We start from the raw sequence: 16074 nt of genomic DNA on the forward strand, positions 1-16074 counted from the left end.
AATCCGCATGGCGCTCTCTCACTTCGGAGCCCTGTTGTATTTCAAGGAAACAGTTTACGACCGTGAAAATGAAAAGTAAAATTTTTCATTTGCACAGCCCATTGTTCCAAAGATCTGTCAAACGCCAGTGGGGTGTAAATGCTCACTGCACCCCTTATTAAATTCTGTGAGGGTGTAGTTTCCAAAATGGGGTCACATGTGGGGGGGTCCACTGTTCTGGCACCACGGGGGGCTTTGTAAACGCACATGGCCCCTGACTCCCATTCCAAACAAATACACTCTCCGAAAGCTAAATGGCGCTCCTCCTATTCTGAGCATTGTAGTGCGCCAGCAGAGCACTTTACATCCACACATGGGGTATTTCCATACCCAGAAGAAACGGGGTTACAAATTTTGGGGGTGATTTACTCCTATTACCCCCTTGAAAAAATTTGCGGGGAAAAGCAGCATTTTAGTGAAAAAAATTTAATTTACATATCCAACTTTAACGTAAAGTTGTCAAACAACTGTGGGGTGTTAGGGCTCACTGTACCCCTTGTAACGTTCCTTAAGGGGTGTAGTTTCCAAAATAGTATGCCATGTGAGGGTTTTTTTTGCTGTCCTGCCACCATAGGGGCATGATCAAGAGCGCGCATGCGTTCGAAACGCGTCCATAGGAGAGGTTTGCTGACCAGGTGAAGGTGTATGGTGTGTGCTCTGCATTTTCAAGAAAAGCTCAATAAAGGATCTACATTTTAAAGGTACTGCTGGACTACCTATTCTTCATTTACTTCCTAAATGTGACATGCCCCCCAAAAACCATTTCAGAAAAACTCACTCTCCAAAATCCCACTGTCGCTCCTTCCCTTCTGAGCCCTCTACCGCACCCGCCGAACACTTGACATACACATGAGGTATTTCCTTACTCGAGAGAAATTGGGTTACACATTTTAGGAAGACTCTCCTAACTGGGTCTACAAGAACATGCCAGTGTAAAAAAAAATATGAAAATTTTGAATTCTCTCCTTCACTTTGCTGCTATTCCTGTGAAACAACTAAAGGGTTAACACACTTACTGAAGGTCATTTTGAATACTTTGAGGGGTTCAGTTTTTATAATGGGGTCATTTATGGGCTATTTCTAATATGAAGGCCCTTTAAATCCACTTCAAAACTAAACTGGTCCCTGAAAAATTCTGATTTTGAAAATTTTGTGAAAAATTGGAAAATTGCTGCTGTACTTTGAAGCCCTCTGATGTCTTCCAAAAGTAAAAACATTGTACTATAGAGAAAAAAAAAATAGCAGCACAGCCCTAGTGAAATACCATTAACCCCTTCCCGACCCATGGCATACATGTATGTCATGGGTCGGCTCCCATTCTATAACGTGGGGCCACGGCGTGGCCCCTTGTCATAGCGGGTCGGGCCCGGCACCTAGCAACGGCCAGGACCCGTGGCTAATAGCACGCGGTAGTGATCACTGTGCCGCGCGCTGTTAACCCTTTAGACGCGGCATTCAAAGTTGAATGCCGCGTCTAAAGTGAAAGTAAACTAATGCCGGTTAGCTCAGAGAGCTGCTCAGGATCGCCGCGGCATCCTTAACAGCTTACATGACAGCCGGAGGATCCCTACCTACCTCCATGCTGTTCGATCACCGAATGACTGCTCAGTGTCTGAGATCCAGGCATGAGCAGTCAAGCGGCAGAATCATTGATCACTGGTTTCCTATGAGAAACCAGTGATCAATGTGAAAGATCAGTGTGTGCAGTTTTATAGGTCCCTATGGGAGCTATAGCACTGCAAAAAAAAAGTGAAAAAAAGTGAAGATAATTTAACCCCTTCCCTAATAAAAGTTTGAATCACCCCCCTTTTCCTATTTAAAAAAAAAAAACTGTGTAAATAAAAATAAACATATGTGATATCTTCGCGTGCGGAAATGTCCGAATTATAAAAATATATCATTAATTAAACCGTACGGTCAATGGCGTACGTGCAAAAAAATTCAAAAGTCAAAAAAAGCGTATTTTTGGTCACTTTTTATATCATGAAAAAAATGAATAAAAAGCAATCAAAAAGTCCGATCATTACAAAAATGGTACCGCTAAAAACTTCAGATCACGACGCAAAAAATTAGCCCTCATACCATTCCATACGCAGAAAAATAAAAAAAAGTTATAGGGGTCAGAAGATGACAATTTTAAAACATATAAATTTTCCTGCATATAGTTATGATTTTTTCCAAAAGTACAATAAAAACAAACCTATATAAGTAGGGGATCATTTTAACCATATGGACCTACAGAATAAAGAGAAAGTGTCATTTTTACTGAAAAATGTACTGCATAGAAACGGAAGCCCCCAAAGTTACAAAATTGAGTTTTTTCTTCAATTTTGTCGCACAATGAATTTTTTTTCCGTTTCTCTGTAGATTTTTGGGTAAAATGACTGATGTCATTACAAAGTAGAATTGGTAGCGCAAAAAATAAGCCATCATATGGATTTTTAGGTGCAAAATTGAAAGTTATGTTTTTTTTTAAAAGGTAAGGAGGAAAAAACGAAAGTGCAAAAATGGAAAAACCCTGGGTCATGAAGGGGTTAAAAATGCAGGCATTGTTGGCAAAAATATTATGCTCACCGGAATGCGTTATGCTTAGAGCAGGAGTCGACAGACAGATATAGAACTTGGTAGCAAACAAGTAAGAATTTCTCCAAAAACAGGCACTTCTCCCAATAAAAGGTTGTCTTTATTCCATCATGGTAAATATAAAAGATTAAAAAGCACTTTCAACGCGTTTCCGGCTCGGACCGAGCTCTTTATCAAGACGTGCATGTACGTCTTGATAAAGAGCACGGTCCGAGCTAGCAACGCGTTGAAAGTGCTTTTTAATCTTTTATATTTACCATGATGGAATAAAGACAACCTTTTATTGGGAGAAGTGCCTGTTTTTGGAGTAATTCTCTCTTTTTTCCTACCAAGTTCTATAAAAAGTAAAAACATGTCAACTTTATGATGTACCGAATTTATCGGCGTATAACACGCACTTTTTAGGCTAAAATTTTTAGCCTAAAGTCTGTGTGCGTGTTATACGCCGATACACCCCCAGGAAAGGCAGGGAGAGAGAGGCCGTTGCTGCCCACTTCTCTCCCCCTGCCTTTCCTGGGGTCTAGAGCGCTGCTGTCGGCCCTTTCCACCCCCTGGTTATCGGCGCCACTGCCCGTTCTGTCCCCCTGACTATCGGTGCCGGCGCCAATAGCCAGGGAGAGAGAAGCGGCGCCGACAGCCAGGGGGAGAGAAGGGGCAGCGGCACCCATTGCCGGCGCCGCTGCCCCGTTGCCTCCCCCCATCCCCGGTGGCATAATTACCTGAGTCGGGTCCGCGCTGCTCCAGGCCTCCGTCCCCGGCGTCATTGCTATGCGCTGAACGGCGCAGCGCATGACGTCAGAGCGCCGCGCCGTGCATAGCAACGACGCTGGGGACGCACGACGGAGGCCTGGAGCAGCGCGGACCCGACTCAGGTAATTATGCCACCGGGGATGGGGGGAGGCAACGGGGCAGCGGCGCCGGCAATGGGTGCACCTGCCCCTTCTCTCCCCCTGGCTGTCGGCGCCGCTTCTCTCTCCCTGGCTATCGGCGCCGGCACCGATAGTCAGGGGGACAGAACGGGCAGCGGCGCCGATAACCAGGGGGTGGAAAGGGCCGACAGCAGCGCTCTAGACCCCAGGAAAGGCAGGGGGAGAGAAGCGGGCAGCGACGGCCTCTCTCCCCCTGCCTTTCCTGGGGGTATATCGGGGTATACACGCGCACACACGCACCCTCATTTTATCATGGATATTTGGGTAAAAAACTTTTTTTACTCAAATATCCTTGGTAAAATGAGGGTGCGTGTTATAGGCCGGTGCGTGGTATACCCCGATAAATACGGTAATCATAAAGTAGACATATTGTATATGTGAATCAATACTTAATTTATTTGGAATGTCTTTTCATGATAAGCAGAGAGCTTCAAAGTTATAAAAATGCTAAATTTTCAATTTTTTCATAAAATTTTGGAACTTTTCACAAAGAAATGATGCAAGGATTGATGAAATTTTACCACTAACAAAGTAGAATATGTCACAAAAAAACTATCGCGGAATCAGAATGAAAGGTAAAAAGCATCCCAGAGTTATTAAAGGGGTATTCCAGGCAAAAACTTTTTTATATATATATCAACTGGCTCCAGAAAGTTAAACAGATATGTAAATTACTTCAAAAAAAATCTTCATCCTTTCAGTACTTATGAGTTTCTGAAGTTAAGGTTGTTCTTTTTTGTCTAAGTCCTCTCTGATGACACCTGTCTCGGGAAATGCCCAGTTTAGAAGCAAATCCCCATAGCAAACCTCTTCTGAACTGGGCGTTTCCGAGACAGGCGTCATCAAAGAGCACTTAGAAAAGAACAACCTTAACTTCAGAAGCTCATAAGTACTGAAAGGATTAAGATATTTTAACCCCTTAACGACGCAGGACGTATATTTACGTCATGCGCCGGCTCCCGCGATATGAAGCGGGATCGCGCCGCGATCCTGCATCATATCGCTTCGGTCCCGGCGCTCATCAACGGCCGGGACCCGCGGCTAATACCACACATCGCCGATTGTGGCGATGTGTGGTATTAACCCTTTAGAAGCGGCGGTCAAAGCTGACCGCCGCTTCTAAAGTTAAACTGAAAGTGACCCGGCTGCTCAGTCGTGCTGTTCGGGACCGCCGCGGTGATATCGCGGCGTCCCGAACAGCTGATCGGACACCGGGAGGGCCCTTACCTGCCTCTTCGGTGTCCGATCGACGAATGACTGCTCCGTGCCCGAGATCCAGGCAGGAGCAGTCAAGCGCCGATAATGCTGAGCACAGGCGTGTTAATACACGCCAGTGATCAGCATAGGAGATCAGTGTGTGCAGTGTTATAGGTCTCTATGGGTCCCTATGGGACCTATAACACTCCAAAAAAAAGGTACAAAAAAAGTGTTAATAAAGGTCATTTAACCCCTTCCCTAATAAAAGTTTGAATCACCCCCCTTTTCCCATAAAAAAAAACTGTAAAAAAAAAAAAAAAAAAAAACATGTGGTATCGCCGCGTGCGTAAATGTCCGAACTATAAAAATATATCATTAATTAAACCGCACGGTCAATGGCGTATGCGCAAAAAAATTCCAAAGTCCAAAAAAGCGTATTTTGGTCACTTTTTATACCAGTAAAGAAAAATGAATAAAAAGTGATCAAAAAGTCCGATCAAAACAAAAATCATACCGATAAAAACTTCAGATCACGGCACAAAAAATGAGTCCTCATACCGCCCCGTACGTGGAAAAATAAAGTTATAGGGGTCAGAAGATGACAATTTTAAACGTATAAATTTTCCTGCATGTAGTTATGATTTTTTTCAGAAGTGCGACAAAATCAAACCTATATAAGTAGGGTATCATTTTAACCGTATGGACCTACAGAATAATGATAAGGTGTAATTTTTACCGAAATATGCACTGCGTAGAAACGGAAGCCCCCAAAAGTTACAAAATGGCGTTTTTTTTTCCCCCGATTTTGTCGCACAATGATTTTTTTTCCCGTTTCGCCGTGCATTTTTGGGTAAAATGACTAATGTCACTGCAAAGTAGAATTGTCGACGCAAAAAATAAGCCATAATATGGATTTTTAGGTGGAAAATTGAAAGGGTTATGATTTTTTAAAGGTAAGGAGGAAAAAACGAAAGTGCAAAAACGGAAAAACCCTGAGTCCTTAAGGGGTTAATAGTAATTAACTTTCTGGAGCCAGTTGATCCAGGAAAAAAACTTTTTTTTATAGAATACCCCTTTAATGCTTAACCCCTTAAGGACCAAGCACGTATGAGTACGTCCCCGCGCACTGGGTCTTAAGGACAAGGCACGTACTCATAAGTCCTGGCGAATTTCGCATCCCGCCGCGCGGGTTGCGAAACCGGAGGCCTGCTGAAATCGTTCAGCAGGCGTCCGAGGCAAACGCCGAGGTGGGTCCCAGGACCCCCACATGTCGAAATCGCGCGGGCGATCTGCGGTGATTTTGGTCATTCGGGTCAGTGGTGACCCGATGAACCGGAACTAGATGGTGATCGGCGGTGTACGATACACCGCCAATCACCTGACGTTGCTGGGGAGAGGTGACAATACTGTCGCCTCCCCAGCAACGCTACTATTGGCTGGCGATCGTCCAGCCAATAGCAATGTGGCAGAGGAGGGTTTAACGGTCTTTCCCGCTGCTGCACCCGCTCTCTGTGTTCAGTCAGCGGGTGCAGCAGTGAGGAGAAGACCGTGGATCCCCCCTCTGGAGCCCTCTCAGGAGCCTTAGAATAGGGAAAGCGGATTGCAGGGACAGGTAGGAGTTAAAGTAAAAAATTTAAAAAAAAGTACCTCCCCCCCCCTAATAGGTCCCCAAGGGTCCTATTAGGGTCTGATCCCTGACCCCGGGTCCTATTAGGGGTTCAGGGAGCTGCGTGCGCCATCTTTTTTTTGGCCGCAGCTTTTTTTTTTTTCTGACCCCCTAATAGGTCCCCCAGGGTCCTGTTAGGGGTTCAGGGAGCTGCGTGCACCACTTCTTTTTGGGGGGCCGCAACTTTTTTTTTCCCCCTTCTTCTATTACTGTTATACACTTTACACCAAGCACCACACAGTATATACTTCCCCGAAAACACACACACACACACACACACACACACACACACACACACACACACACACACACCCTCCCTCCCTCCCTCCCCCCGCCACAGTAGAAAAAAGGCAATGGCCTGCCGGGCATTTTCGGCAGCGGAGGCTTACGCTTTTTTTAGCCTCCGAATCTGCCAGTGACGACGAGGAAGATCCTACATTTTTGTGTTCTTCCTCGTCCTCCTCATCATCTAGTAGTGATGATGAGTCCCCCTGTACGGCGGCGGAGACTCCGCCAGGCGAGGCCATGCACCCCCATGAGTGTGACCCAGTGGCCGACACTACTACGAGTGGCAATGCCACGCGTAATAGGAGTCCAGCCCCCCCAGACAAGTGCACTAGAGCCCCCCAGAGGGTTATCAGCCACGGATTCCTGAGTTTGTTGGCGACTCAGGAATCCGGATTGACATGGCTGGCTTCACTGATCTAGACTTTTTAAAGTTTTTTTTCAGTGACAGCCTGGTCAATCACATGGTGGAGAAAACAAACTTGTATGCCCAGCAGTTCATTGCCCACCACCCCGATTTGTTTTTGGCCAGGCCCAATGAATGGCGCGCCATTGATGCAGCGGAAATGAGGACATTTTGGGGCCTCACGCTGCATATGGGCCTGGACAAAAAACCAAGTGCTCGTCATTACTGAAGCGAGGACGTCCTCTATCAGACCCCGCTTTACAGTATGGCGATGACACGGATGTGGTTCGAGGCCATTCGGAAATGCCTCCATTATGCAGATAATGCGGCATGTCTGCCCCGAGGTAATCCCACCCATGACGGGCTTTACAAAGTGAGGCCGGTCATCGATCACTTTGGGGCCAAATTTTTGGAGGCCTACGTACCGCTAAGGGACCTCTCTGTAGAGGAGTCTCATCAGTTTTAAGGGGAGACTCATCTCCACCAGTATATTCCCTCGAAGCGGGCGCGGTATGGCGTGAAGCTCTATAAAAACTTTGTGAGCGTACCTCCGGGTACACTCAAGTTTAGAGTGTATGAGGGACGAGATTCCCGTATTGAACCCGCAGAATGTCCCCCCACTCTGGGTGTTAGCAGGAAACTCGTTTGGGACATTGTTCACCCATTGCTGTATAAGGGTTTCCACGTATACCTGGATAACTTTTATACCAGCATCCCTCTGTTCAGATCCCTTTCCGCCAGATCCACGTCCGCTTGTGGGACAGTGCGGAAGAACGAGAGGCCTCCCTCTAAATTTGGTGCAGTCGCCTATCCCTAAGGATGAGTCCCATGCCCCCACCCATGATAACCTGTTGTTGGTGAAGGATAAGAGGGATGTCCTTATGCTCACCACTAGAGATGAGCGAACTTACAGTAAATTCGATTTGTCATGAACTTCTCGGCTCGGCGGTTGCTGACTTTTCCTGCATAAATTAGTAAAGCTTTCAGGTGCTCCCGTGGGCTGGAAAAGGTGGATACAGTCCTAGGAGATTCTTTCTTCGGACTGTAACCGAGCTGAGAAGTTCGTGACGAATCGAATTTACTGTAAGTTCGCTCATCTCTACTCACCACTATTCATGGGAACGGCAGCTCACCTGTCCCTGTGCGAGGTACCGGTCTTCAAGCCCGATTATATTCTGACTACAATTGGTATATGGGGGAGTTGATCTCTCAGATCAAGTCCTTAAGCCATATAACGCCATGCGGAAAACACGGGCATGGTACAAAAAAGTTGCAGTCTACAACGCTTTTGTACTATCCCAGTACGCTGGCAACACAGGGACATTTCTCCAGTACCAAGAAGTCTTAAGGTTCCTGATCTTTGGAGACTGGAAAAGATCAGGCCGGACTTCCCAAGGGTCTGGAGTTACAGGCGCCAGGATCATCCCAGGCCAACACTTTCCAGGTGTTATCCCCCACAGTGGAAAGAAGGGACGAACCCAGAAAAGATGCAGTGTGTGTAGCTGGAGGGGGATACGGAAGGACACCACGTATCAGTGAGACACTTGCCCAGATAATCCGGGCCTCTGCATAGGCTGCTTCAGGGAGTAACACTTCCATGGAGCCCTGAATTTTCCCTTTTCAGTTTAATTTTCCATAATTTGACCCCAATGTACCAAGTCCAGAGTACATTCCAAATTGTTAACCTCCTAAAACCACTAAATTGCCCCAAAAAAACTGAAAAAATAAATAAATACCTGATAAGACCTCTGGGGGTGTTTTTTCAAAAATGGGTCATAGGTCACCGAGTCACTATAATTGAGGACTTTTTTATGTTGCCTCAAATGCGCAGCGCTCTCTCCCCAGCTGAGCGGGTGTGCATTTGAGGCAACAGGTTAGGGACAGCCACACACATCACATTCCCAGAATGATGACTCAGCATAGGGTTTGGGGCGGGCATATTTTTTTTTGTTTTGGCTATGCTCTGGGTCATCATTCTGGCAACATATTCTTTTATTATAAATTTATAATTTTCTGGCCCACTGTACCCCATATTACAGGCCTCTGTACCCCACCTGTATACCCCAGTTATGGCCCGTTGTCCCCCATAGTGTTCCCCTATTTTAGGGCTCAGTGCTACCCCCATTAACACTCCTTGAGGGGGGATCCCACATCCTCTGCTATGAAAAGCTTGAGGCCCCTGACTGACCTCATGCCTATACCAAGACCTGGTGTGCACCAGCGGAGCCAAAATCATCCAAAAATCAGGTATGTCCTTACTCCAAAGAAATGTATTTACAAATTGTGGGGCATTTTTCCTGCTATTAACCCTTGTAAAAATGTTACATTTTGGGGAAAACCCATATTTTTTTATTTTTATTTTTTTTTTACATATGCAAAAGTTGTGAAACCCCTGTGGGGTATTAAGGCTTACTTTACCCCTTGTTAAGTTCCTCAAGGGGTCTAGTTTCCAAAATGGTATGGCATGTGTTTTTTTTTTTTTTTGCTGTTCTGGCACCATAGGGGCTTCCTAAATGCGACATGTGTCTCTCCCCCCCCCCCCCCCCCCCCCCCATTTCAGCAAAATTTGCAAATGTGACTCCTCTTCTGAGCATTGTAGCGCTCCCATAGTGCATTTGACGTCCACTTATGGGGTACCTCCATACTCAGAAGAGATGGAGTTACAAATTTTGGGGGGTATTTTCTGCTATTAACCCTTGCAAAAAAAGTGAAATTTGGGGGGGAACATTTTAGTGAAATTTTTTTTATTTTCTTACATATGCAAAAGTCGTGAAACCCTGTGGGGTATTAAGGCTCACTTTATTCCTTGTTACGTTCCTCAAGGGGTCTAGTTGCCTAAATGGTATGCCATGTGGGGGGGGGGGGGTTTGCTGTTCTGGCACCATAGGGGTTTCCTAGATGCAAACATACTCTCCAAAATCCCCTTGTCGCTCCTTCGCTTCTGAGCCCTCTACTGCGCCCCCCGAACAATTTACATAGACATATGAGGTATGTGCTTACTCGAGAGAAATTGGGCTACAAATATAAGTATACATTTTCTCCTTTTTCCCCTTGTAAAAATTCAAAAATTGGGTCTACAAGAACATGAAAGTGTAAAAAATGAAGATTGTGAATTTTCTCCTTCACTTTACTGCTATTCCTGTGAAATACCTAAAGGATTGAAACGCTGACTGAATGTCATTTTGAATACTTTCGGGGGTGAAGTTTTTATAATGGGGTATTTCTAATATGAAGACCCTTCAAATCCACTTCAAACCTGTACTGGTACCTGAAAAATATTGAGTTCGAAAAATGTTGTGAAAAATTGCAAAATTGCTGCTGAACTTTCTCTGGTGTCTTCCAAAAGTAAAAACTCATAAATTTTATGATGCAAACATAAAGTAGACATATTGTATTTGTGAATAAAAAGAAATGTATTTTGAATATCCATTTTCCTTACAAGCAGAGAGCTTCAAAGTTAGAAAAATGCAAAATTTTCTATTTTTCATCAAATTTGGGGATTTTTCACCAAGAAAGGATGCAAGTTACCATAAAATTTACCACCATGTTAAAGTAGAATATGTCACGAAAAAACAATCTCGGCATCAGAATGATAACTAAAAGCATTCCAGAGTTATTAATGTTTAAAGTGACAGTGGTCAGATGTTCAAAAAACGCTCTGGTCATAAGGTGTAAAATGGCCTGGTCCTTAAGGGGTTAAAGGGGTACTCTGGTTAAAAAATAACTGGTGCCAGAAAGTTATAAAGATTTGTAAATTACCTCTATTTAAAAACCTTAATCCTTCCAGTACTTAGCTGCTGTATACTATATTTTTTTTCTATCTGATCACAGTGCTCGCTGCTGACATGTCCATGTCAGGAACTGTCCAGAGAAAAAAAAAAAACCTCTCCTGCTCTGGACAGTTCCTGACACGAACAGAGGTGTCCGCAGAGAGCACTGTGGTCAGACAGAAAAGAACAAAATTTCCTATGTAGCATACAACAGCTGCTAAGTACTGGAAGGATTAAAGGGGTACTACCGTGCTCCGGGTCTGATGACTGCCGATCACGGGGCCGGAGTATCATTAGGTCATGGCTCCGCCCCATGTGATGTAACGCTCCGCCCCCTCAATGTAAGTCTATGGCAGGGGGCGAGATTTGCTTTGGACTTGATAAAGGGAGGAATCCCGAAAGCTTGTCTCTACAAAATGCTGTTAGTCCAATAAAAAAGGTATTACAAGATACTGCAACATTTTATGATTTGCGCATATATATATATTAGGGGTGTGAATCGCCAAGAATTTGGCGATTCGATTCGAATCGCGATACCAGTGTGGCGATTCGATATATCCCGATATATCGCGATACCGTCTAGGTGACGATACATCGCGATATATCCCGATATATCGCCCACCTGGGAGCATTCATAGATCCCAATAGACGCCGCTGTCAGCTTTGACAGCGGCGATCTAGTACTCCGGTGCTCACTTTTCTCATGTTATCCCGTCCTGGCTGCAAAATAAAATAAAACGCACTTTATCTTACCTGCCAACGAGCCCCCGGAGCTCCGGTACAGGTGTTCGGTCCCCGGGCTGTATTCTTCTTACTTCCTGTTAGTCCGGCACGTCACATGGAGCTTCAGCCTATCACCAGCGGAGGCGGGACATCGCTGCGGCCAGTGATAGGCTGAAGCTCCATGTGACGTGCCGGACTAACAGGAAGTAAGAAGAATACAGCCCGGGGACCGAACACCAGTACCGGAGCTCCGGGGGCTCGTTGGCAGGTAAGATAAAGTGCGTTTTATTTTGCAGCCTGGATAGGATAAAATGAGAAAAGTGCGCACCGGATACTCCTTTAATAGCCAGCCGCGGCGATTGCCGCATGCTGGCTATTAGCGGCGGCCCCCGGCTACTGAAATCAGCCGGGGGTCGCATAGTACGGAGTGGGCACGAGTCGGAGCCCGCTCCATAGCCGTGTCAGATCCGGCCTGCCCGGCTCCACAAATGTGGAACTTTTATCTCCTGATGCCCGGGACATGACATGCTGTTCCAGGCGTCCGCAGATAAAAATTCCACATCCCTAAAAGAATCGATTCAAAAATATTTTGAATCGATTCTGTATCGGCAAATGAAAAAATCGCGATTATCGCGAGAATCGATTTTTTCTTACATCCCTAATATATATATATATTTATATTAGGCCTGCACGATATATCGCAAAAGCAATTAAATCACGATTTTTGCTTTTTGCGACATAGCGATAAAGCCCCCCGGGAAAACATGGAATTATCTGCTCGGGCTAGCTCCCGTGGCTCTTAAATACTAAAAGTCAGTGTTTCCCACAACCAGGGGGCCTCCAGTTATTGCAAAACTGCAACTCTTAGCATGCCCGGACCGGCATAGGCTGTCCGGGCATGCTGGGAGTAGTAGTTTCACAACAGCTGGAGGCACCCTGCTAGAAAAACACTGAGCTAAGGGCGCAGGGAGAAGATCCCTGCAGATTCGTCTCCGTGTGCTCCGGTGTTTCCTCTATTCTTAGTACAGTAGGACCTTTCCCTTGTCAGCCAATCACTGGCAGGAGTGGTGTCACGTGTCAAGCCAGTGATTGGCTGATGGGGAAAGGTCATGTACTGCAGTAATACACTAGGTTTCCCGGGTCCTGCGGAAGATTTGAACTCCGCCCTGGAAACCCTGCAGTACAAGAACACAAGAAAGTGACAGAAGGGGGGAGGAATGTGATGAAGAGGGAGATGTGAAATAGGCTGGTGGGCATAAAATGGGTAGGTAGATGTGAAATGGACGCGATTGGACATGAAATGGGGGGGGGGATTTCACTTTTTTTATTATATCGCAATATTTAGGCCCAAAATGGCAATTGCACATTTTTCCTATATCGTGCTGCCCTAATATATTATAATTATATACAGTAACCCCCCCCCCCCCCCCAACATATGATCAAATCGACATACGATGGCCTCTCGAGATACGATGCTTTTATATGTCGGGGCCATCGCATTAACTGCTATCCGACAGCGCAAAATGCTTAAATAGGCACTGTCAGATATAAAAACTTTTGATATGTTGTAAATAGGGATCGACCGATTATCGGCATGGCCGATATCTGCCGATAATCACGATTTTGGACATTATCGGTATCTGCAATTAGCTTGCCGATAAGCCGATAATCCACAGCCACCGCCGCACCGCGACCTCACTGCGCAGCGGCGTCTATGCTTCGTTACTAGGCCGGAGCCTGCCCGGAGTGGAGAAGAGGACCCCCGGAGAAGTACAGCCTGGACCGGTTCACCCTCCACCCGGAATGCCGCTGGACACTACATGAAGGATGGATGGACCGGACCACCCTGACAGGTAGGGGGAGAGAAGCAGGTGGCGGCGGCGGCAGCCTATGGCATCGCAAAAGCCACTGCAGTGCATTGATTTAAAGCGCCCGCTTTAAATCAATGATCTGCAGCAGTGTCGCGGGGGGATAAATAGCCGATAACTTATACTGGAATATCGGTATAAGTTATCGGCTATCTGCCCTAACCTCCACCGATTATCGGTATCAGCCCTAAAAAAACGATATCGGTCTATCCCTAGTTGTAAAGCATGTATAACCAATAGGTTTTGCAAATTCTTTCATTAGAAAATTTTCAGTATTTCATAGTGAAAAAGACAGTCAAACTGCCGTCCCCTCTGCCTCCTGGAATGCACTCACTGCTTCTGTGTACACTGCTTCGTCCTGGACGTTTTGGAGGGGGGGAGGGGCTGTACACACTGCAGAGACTCATGTGAAGAGAAGGGGAGGGGGAGGAGCAGGCAGACCGCTGCCGGCTCTCACACAGTAGACATCAATGAGAGGCAGAAACATGCATTGCAGATGAAAAAGTCAGTGTCCAAGCGTGTGTGTGTGTGTGTGTGTGTGTGTGTGTGTGTGTGTGTGTGTGTCTGTCTATCTAATGTGTATGTGTAAGAATATATGAGGCGGCGTGTGTGTGTGTGTGTGTGTGTGTGTGTGTGTGTGTGTGAGAGAGATAAAGGGGGACTACCTCCAGCTGTTGCAAAACTACAGCTCCCAGCATGCCCACACATCATTTGGCTGTGCAGGCATGCTGGGAGTTTTAGTTTTGCAACAGCTGGAGGCACCCTGGTTAGGAAGCACTGGACTGAGGAGAGGGAGGGGGAGGAGGGGGAGTGGTTATCAGTGAGTACCCGCCCCCCTGCTTCTGGGGGATAAAAGGTATTTCAGAAATAAAGCTAATTCTGAGAGAAATGTAGGTCACAGACACATACAAAGAACATGATCTGGATGAGATACTGAGCAACATATAACAGTTTTGTTTTTTTGAGTGATCTGACGGGTACGCTTTAAGCTGCTGTCGGATAGCAGTGTAATGTGCCCCAGCAGGTTCACTTACCTATCCCTGCTCCTCGGGGTCCTCTCCTGGGTCCGGGCCTTGCTTTCCGGCATCGTTATTACGTAGCTGCGCACTCCGTCCCGGCGCAACAACGTAATAACGTCACCAGAAAGCGAGGCTCGGACACCGGTGAAGATGCTGGGAAATCATCAGGAGCGGTGAGGACGCGGTCCGGTGAGTATTTAATGCACTTTTACATTGCACAAATCCCTCAACATACGATGGATTCGACAAACAAATGGTCGTTTGGAACGAATTACCATTGTATGTTGAGGGACCACAGTGTGTGTGTGTGTGTGTGTGTGTGTGTGTGTGTGTGTGTGTGTGTGTGTGTACACACACACACAAATAGAAACATTTCAAAACCATTTTTGGCGTATTGATCCACAAAAGGAAACATGTCAGTTTTACCATAAAGCGCAGGGTAGAAACAAAAACGCTCAAAAGTTGAAAACATTTTGGGATGCTAATGAATTTTCCACTATAAATACATTTTTTAGTTGCGCTGTAGATTTTATGGTAAATTAAAAGTTGTTATAAAACAATAGGTGGTGAAAAAAAAAAACAAGCCATAATTTGTGTCTGCAGCTGAAAAAAAAAAAGCGCTTTATTGCTCTTAGTGTGGGTTCAGACCACGAACAAAAAAAAAAAACAAAAAAACATACGCAACCGTACAGAAAACCATGCCCATAGACTCCCCATAAAAATAACTGTATGCACTATAATGTATACGGTTGTCTGTCTTTCTAAAAATAGTTTGTGGTTTTTTTTCCGGACAGAAAACCGTGGCCTACCACGGTTTTTGGTCCGGGTGAAAACCATATACTTTTTTTTTACATGGGAGTCAATGGGAACCGTATGTGCGGTTTTGCCTTATGGAACCGTATACATGTGCGTTTCCCATTGACGTCCATGTTATAAAAAAAAAAAGGTATGCAGTTGCAATACGGTTTTAAAACTGGAGTCAAAACTGGGGTCAAACAAAGTTTGGAGTACTGTTTAAAAACGTTTTGCAAGCAAACCGTACGCAACCGTATGCATCAGGGTGCATATGGTTTGCAATGCTTTGTCTATGTATACGGTTTTCAATAACGTTCCATACGTTTTCACAAATGAAAACTTATGCGGGAACCGTAGTTGAAAAATGTAGCGTTAACCGTCCAGTTTTTTACCCGTGCCCAAAACTGTAGTCTACCACGTTTCTTGGTCCGGGTGAAAAACTGTATTAAACCGTATACTTCTTCTTAAACATGGGAGTCAATGAGAACCGTACAGAACTGTATGTGTTTACGGTTCCATCAGGTTTTCACCATACGGTTTTTGACTTTGCACAGTTTTTTTTCTTGGAATTTCAATCAAACAAGTGAAACTTTATTCAAAATGAAGTGAAAAGTTAAAAACGTATACAACCGGACATCATTTTTCACGGATGCAACCAGACATCATTTTTCAAACCAGTATTCGTTTTTCATCAAAAACCTGATACAGGAACTGTATTGCAAAAACGTGGTGTGCATGCACCCTAACAGCCGTTTACAACTTCAATTTCCAACTGTGCCCAGAATTTCGTGCCC

General features: G+C 45.4%; 1 protein-coding gene across 3 annotated transcripts in view; it reads right to left on the reverse strand.

Moving 5' to 3' along the window:
• The window catches only part of NUP133 (nucleoporin 133), a 397333-nt gene that overhangs the window by 380690 nt on the left and 569 nt on the right, over positions 1-16074 (reverse strand). The window lies entirely within an intron of this gene.

Source organism: Hyla sarda, chromosome 3, assembly GCF_029499605.1.
Source record: "Hyla sarda isolate aHylSar1 chromosome 3, aHylSar1.hap1, whole genome shotgun sequence".
In the NCBI taxonomy this organism is placed as follows: domain Eukaryota; kingdom Metazoa; phylum Chordata; class Amphibia; order Anura; family Hylidae; genus Hyla; species Hyla sarda.